This window comes from Sarcophilus harrisii, chromosome 4 (genome assembly GCF_902635505.1).
Source record: "Sarcophilus harrisii chromosome 4, mSarHar1.11, whole genome shotgun sequence".
Lineage (NCBI taxonomy): Eukaryota > Metazoa > Chordata > Mammalia > Dasyuromorphia > Dasyuridae > Sarcophilus > Sarcophilus harrisii.
This window is the reverse complement of record NC_045429.1, coordinates 283,863,280-283,870,198: the sequence shown is the minus strand read 5'-3', so window position 1 is coordinate 283,870,198 and position 6,919 is coordinate 283,863,280.

Sequence of the window (6,919 nt, the reverse complement as noted above, 5' to 3'; positions counted from 1 at the left end):
TCTGCCAGTGATCCTAGGATGGGCGGTATCTCTTCTCTACTGCATCCCTATTCTGGTCACCAGGAGGTATTGATTGCAGTTTGTTCTGTTGCTGCCAAAGATGCTGTAAGGCCGATTCACTCTAGTCGGGACCATCTCTGAATGCCATCTCATCTGCCATTTCCCTGACTTAGAACCTGGCTCCATTGAACAGATTCATCAGTGCCCTATTTCAGAGACAGATTGTCCACTGAGCCAATAGAGGTGGGATAAATGGGTTGAGTAGGGTTTGGAGAGGAAGATCACCCTAGGGGAGTAGAAGAGTCACATTCTTCTCTCCACCGTCTTCTAACCCACTTTCAAGAGCCTCTGGAAGGTTTTTTCTGTTGGATGAGAAGGGAAGAGATTTGATAAGCTATGCCAACAAGCTCTATCTATAATGGTTCCCAGATGTCCTACCTGCCAACCGAGAGGACTGTATGATTGCATTCATATGGCTCTATGATTAGTCAATGGGGCCATTCCCCTCCCTCCCTTTCCTCCCATACCAGGCCTGGGATCTCCCAGCCCCAAGACCAGATGACTCAGAGCTGCACCCTAACTGCCTGTCTGGCTAATTATTATTCTCTCTTGCCTTGTGGGAAAGAGAAAGCCGGAGGTGGAGGTGGTAAGAGAAGAGCCTCAGAGAGAGGGATAAAGAGATTCCTAAGACTTTCCAATCTTCTTCCCTTTTTCCCTGCCCACTCTTCCTTGTTTTCTACTGATGCCCTAGACAAGGGGAATTTTCCTATTATCCTGGTTCAGTCCTGGCTCCAGGCTCCTCATGTCCAGGCTGGTGTAGGGATTAGGTGGAGAATGCCCATGCCCAGAACCCCTTGCAGAATAGCTGGAAGACTTGTGTAAGCTGTCACTCAGGCTCCTGGGACTTCCTGAGGCACAAGTCTGGCTCATGGCTGTGTCATTAGGGAAGTCTGGGCCTTGGGCTGAGAAACTAAGAGTCCTGGGGTGCTAGAGGTAAGAACAGTGCTACTGGTACAATAGAGCACTGGGCCTGGAGTCCAGAAAACCTGGGTTCAAATCCAGCCTCAGATACTAGCTGTATGATCCTGGGCAGTTCACTTAAGCTCTTTGCCTCAATTTCTTAATCTGTAAATTGGAGATATGAATGACCAAATACAATAATTGAACAATAATAAGCAATAATAATATTGAACATAGTAAGCACTATGTAAATATTAACTCATTATTACCAAGACACCAGGTCTTACCTTGAAGCAAATGCTAAATTAGGTAGTTTCTTTGGACTTTGATTTCTCCCACCAATAATGAAGAGGGAACACAGAACAATCCAAGATAGATTTCAGGGACTTCTCAGATAGAAGTGGAGCCAGACAGTGTGAGCAACAGGAGCAGGACCTGGCTGGAAATCAGATTTGTCTTAGTCCTATATGCCATCTAGGCTTGGGAAGAGAGTGGGGGGAAGGAGGGAAAAATTTAGAACAGAAAGTTTTGCAAGAGTCATTGTTGAAAAATTACCCATAAATATGTTTTGTAAATAAAAAGCATTAATAAAAAAAAGTTAAAAAAAAAAAGATTTGTCCTAGTCCTACCAGGGGCTACCTATGTGATTTAGAGAAACTATTTTTCCTCTTCTTTTCTCACCAACTAAATGGCAATGTTAATAATACTACCTGTCCTGCCTGCCTGACAAGATCAAACTGAGGTAATGGCTATATGAAAATACTTTAGAAAACAAAAGTGTTTTACAAATGGGAGATAGGTATGTAATGGAACAGAATAGCTTTAGCTTACAGGGACAGCTCTTGCAGTCCTTTGGCTCTGTCCCTTCTCTGGAACTGAAGAGGCCATGGTCATATAGCTCTGACAAGATCAATTCTCTTTTCCCCCTATTTTTAATGTATATGTGTGTATATGCATAGGTATATATATACATATCCTAGATTTTCCCCGATCTTTCTCTCTATCCCCTTCCCTTCCTTCTTTCTAGAGAACCTTCCTAGATAATAAAGTATACCTTTTGAATATTTTATTTTTTTTACAATTACAAGTAAAAACAAATTTTAACATTTGTTTTTTTTAGAATTTAGAATTCCAAATTCTCTCCTTCCCCTCCCTTCCCTTCTTTCTCTAAACAGGTAAGCAATTTGATATCAGTTATACATGTTCAATCATACAAAACATATTTCCATATTTAATCTGTATTGTTAACATTTTCTCCATTACTTTCATAAAGAATATTTTTATTTTTTTCTCCTTTTTTAAAAATTTAATTAAACCAGTCTCTTTCTTTATAAATATATAAAGTTTTCTTGGCAAAGATACCAGAGTAGTTTGACATTTTTTCTCCAACTAATTTTATAGATGAGGAAACTGAGGCAGAATTAAATGACTTGTCCAGGGTCATGTAGTAAGTATTTACATGGTCTCCCTGATTCCAGGCCCAGTACTTATATATACCTATCTCCCTTTATGTATCTGGCATTATATACAATATTCCCCACCATGGACCTTATATATGGCAGGATCATTTTACATAAAGATGGAATAGACATTGAAAACTACTACAACCTCTCTCCACCCTATATCCAACTAAAAATCTCATCTCTATATTTATCTGTCTGTCTGTCTGTCTGTCTAGTTAGCTAGCTAGCTATTTATCTGCATATCTCTGCAAACAGGTATTACCTGGGAGCAAATCAGTAGCCAATAAAGTATTAACATAGATTAGTATATTAGATTAGCTTCTGGATGTATTCTCTTAGAACCAAAAACCAGAGCTCTGAGGGGAAGGAAGACTTAAGACAGGGACTTTGTGATGGGGATCTAGTTGGTGATAAATATGGGTATACAATGCTTCTAGGATAGAGACCACATGGGAGACTACATTGAGACATCTTAGGAAGTGGGAAAGGATGAGCATGAGGGTGAAAAAATGTCTTTACAACATACCTCAAGAGGGCTTTCTTTTCTTTGATAATGGAAAGGCCCGGTGACCTCCCTTAATAGAGCTATCCTAAAATGCTTCAATAGGGCAGTGAGTTTGAGGACATTTTGAGTTTGAGGAGTAGAGAGATGGAGTATGACTTTGTCTCTCATGAGAAGCTGGATAGTCATTTATTTGGGACTGGTGTGTTTCCTGTTCAGGTACCATTTGGATTAGTTGACTTCTGAGATCCTTTTCAGTTCTGAAGTTCCATCTTGGTTGAAACTTCCTGTGAAAGGCAGGCTTTTCAAGGGCCAATTCTTCTCCCAATGTGTTCTAAACAAAAACAGTGAACATAAAAGAACTGGGTGTTGCCCCAAAAGACTATAAAATTGTGTATATCCTTTGATCCAGCAGTGTTTCTGCTACTCTGTATCCCAAAGAGATCATAAAAGAGGGAAAAGGACCCACATGTGCATAAAGCTTTATAGTAGTCCTTATAGTGGCAAGGAACTGGAAATTGAATGGATGACTATCAATTGAGGAATGGTTGAATAAGTTATGGTAAAAGAATGTAATGGAATGTTATTGTTCCATAAGAAATGATGAACAGGCTGATTTCAGAAAAGCCTGAAAAGATATGAACTGATATTGAATAAAATGAACAGAACTAAGAGAACATTATATATAGTAACAAGATTATGTAGTGACCAACTGTGATGGTTGTGGCTCTTTTCAAAAATGATTCAAGGCAATTCCAATAGACTCCATCTGCATCCAGAAAGAGAACTATGGATATTGAATGTGGATTAAAGCACAGTATTTTCACCTTCTTTTTGTTTTTTAATTTTTTCTCCTGAGGTTTTCTGATGAGTTTAATAGTTTAGTTTACAGGTAATCATGTCCAACTTACGGCCAAGGTATACAAATCGATCTTTTAATTTCGCTTACCCCCTCCAAAATGAGGTCCGGTTAGTTTTTGATGACTATTCAATCTGCTTGGTTCCAAAAGCTCTCTCAACGATTATTTTCGTCAAAAATCCAACAGGTTTTGTCCTTCAGCTTCCAGGACACAAAAGAGGTGAAATGGAATGGAATTCATGAATGGTCTTAGCTCAATCTCAATGTCTCCTTTCTAGGTAATAGTTGATGAATCTGTACTTGCCCCAGAGAAAGGGATTTGGCTCTCCCGACGTGCTCGTGGTCTGTCCTCAGGAGTGCTCATGCCCTAAGAAGTTGTGTTATATGAGTCTCTAAAGGCTGCTATTCACACAAGCATCTGTTTCTAATCGTTCAGCCTTTAGATACCGTGGTCATAGTTCTTAGCCAGTAATATCTCCTATTGTAAGGTCAGATCAATTATATTGTAGCCATTCAATATTAGATAATTATTTCGTTCTCATCAAAGGCTCTAATCATTAATGCACTTAGTAAGGATTCTAAATATCACCTCTTAAAGCCTTGGGGCAGGATGTCTATCCAGGCTTAGAACCACTAGAGCTGGACAAAGGCATTCAAAGCATTGGCTAGAGAATAGAGGCATTTGTCCTTTGGATATGTAGAAAGTGGCAGTTCAAGACTTAAAAAGGCACGAGACTGCATCCCCAGTTCCCATCCCACTTCCAAACATACTCATACAGGTATTTACACAGCACTACACAATACAGTAATGTCCCCTATTTCCCAATTCCATTTCTTTTGAGTAGATAAGAACATGTAGGTGTTAGATCTTGACTCAAGTTTTTGGACTTAGTTTCAATATTTTGATCTGAGAATTGTCTGATTCTATCCTTTGACCATTTTCAATTGAGAATGGCTTGATTTTTATAAATTAGAGTTAATTTCTATATATTTTGGAAATGAGGCCTTTATCAGAACCTTTGACTGTAAAAATATTTTCCCAGTTTATTGCTTCCTTCTAATCTTGTCTGCATTAGTTTTGTTTGTACAAAACTTTCAGTTTGGTATAATCGAAATTTTCTATTTTGTGATCAGTAATGATCTCTAGTTCTGCTTTGGTCATAAAAACCTTCCCCTTCCACAGGTCTGAGAGGTAAACTATCCTATGTTCCTCTAATTTATTAATAATTTCATTCTTTATGCCTAGGTCATGAACCCATTTTGACCTTATCTTGGTGTACGTGGTTAAGTATGGATCAATGCCTAGTTTCTGCCATATTAGTTTCCAATTTTCCCAGCAATTTTTATCAAACAGTAAGTTCTTATCCCAAAAGCTGGGATCTTTGGGTTTGTCAAAGACTAGGTAAAGCACAGTATTTTCACCTTCTTGTTTGCTTTTTTTTTTTTTTTCTCCTCGGGGAGGTTTTCTGGAGGGAGCCTTAGTTTCAGTTACAAGTAATCATTCCAAAACGCGGCCAGGTGATAAAAGTTCAGATCTTTTATTGCTTCCTCCAAAATAGTCCGGTTAGTTTTCTTGGTGGCCTATCTCTCTGCTTGGTTCCAAAAGCTCCCTCCGAATGTCTCCAAATCCAAAGGTTTGTCCTTCAGCCTCCAGGCAGCACAAAGGTGAAAGTGGAATGGATCTGACTTCTCTAGCTCAACTATGAATGTCTCCAGCCGGCACCAAGGTGAAAGTTGGAATGAATCTGTCTTGCCCCAGAGAGAGGGCTTCTGGCTCTCCCAGAGTGCTCCGTGTCTGTCCCAGAGTGCTCTCTGGCCCTAAGAGGAGCTTGCTTATATGAGCTCTCTAAAGGTGTGAACACAAGCATTGTTTCTATCAGTTCTACTTAGTACCGTGTCTAAGTTCTGGCCCATAACATCTCCTTGTAAGGTCAGATCAATCATATTGTACCATGCTAAATTAGATAATTATTGTCTCATCAACTCTAATCAGTTAATACTTAGTAAGGATTCTAACATCGTCACCTCTTAAAGGCACGTGGGGCAGGATGTGTCTGATTAGGCTTAGAAACCATCAGTAGAGCTGGACAAGGCACTTCAAAGCAGGCAGAGAATAGAGGCATTTGTCTTTTGGATAGTAGAAAGGAGCAGTTAAGACTTAAAAGGCACAGAGACCAAGCCCCAGCCCTTACCCACTTCTGCCAAACATACTCACATACATACATAATGTCCCCCATTCCCCACCCCACCCTTTTGAGGAGATAGGAAATATGTAGGTGTTAGACTTGACACAAGTTTTTGGACTTAGTTCAATATTTTGATCAGTTGTGCTGATTTTCTTTTCTCTTTCAATAAAAATGCTATTTGTTATATGGGATGGGAAGACTCATTTTCCTAAAGTCAAATGTGGTCTTAGACAGTAGTTGTGTGACCCTGGGCAAGTCATTTAACCCAGTCTGCCTCAGTTTCCTTATCTGTAAAATGAACTGGAAAAAGAAATGGCAAAGCATTCCAGTATCTTGGCCAAGAAAATTTCAAATGGAGTCATCACAGAGTCATACAACAAATCCTGGGAGAAGAGAAAGGATACTTGGAATAATTATGAGGATATTAGGAAAAAGAGATATCAACAAAAACTAAGGCAAATATACAGGAATATAGTATATATATATGTATATGTATGTATGTACCTATACTTATATAGTGTCCCCAAAGTCTTAGGACAGCTTAAAACTGCCCTAAGACTTTTGGGTCACTATCCTCATCTCCCCTGATACTGGAGGATCTGGTATTTTCAATCAGATTATCAATCAGGTGGATCTTTGCTAATACGATCCACCACCAGGTTCCTGGAGAAAAGTCAGACCACCTTTTCTTTCTGAGTTGTTGCTGCTATGAAAAGGGGAAGATATTGTCTTCTGGAGTCTTTCAGGCTCTTCCTTGCTCTTCTAGGCTCTTTCACTTCTCTCCTGTATCTTGAATAGACATGGCGACCTTAAGGGACTATATTGAAAAGATCCCTGAATGACAGTAGGAAGCATCCTGCCTCAGATTCTGGCTATTACTTCCTTCTCTAATGCTGAGTTTTCTCTTCTATAAATGAATAGGGTTAATGTCCTCTAAGGCAGAGGTATC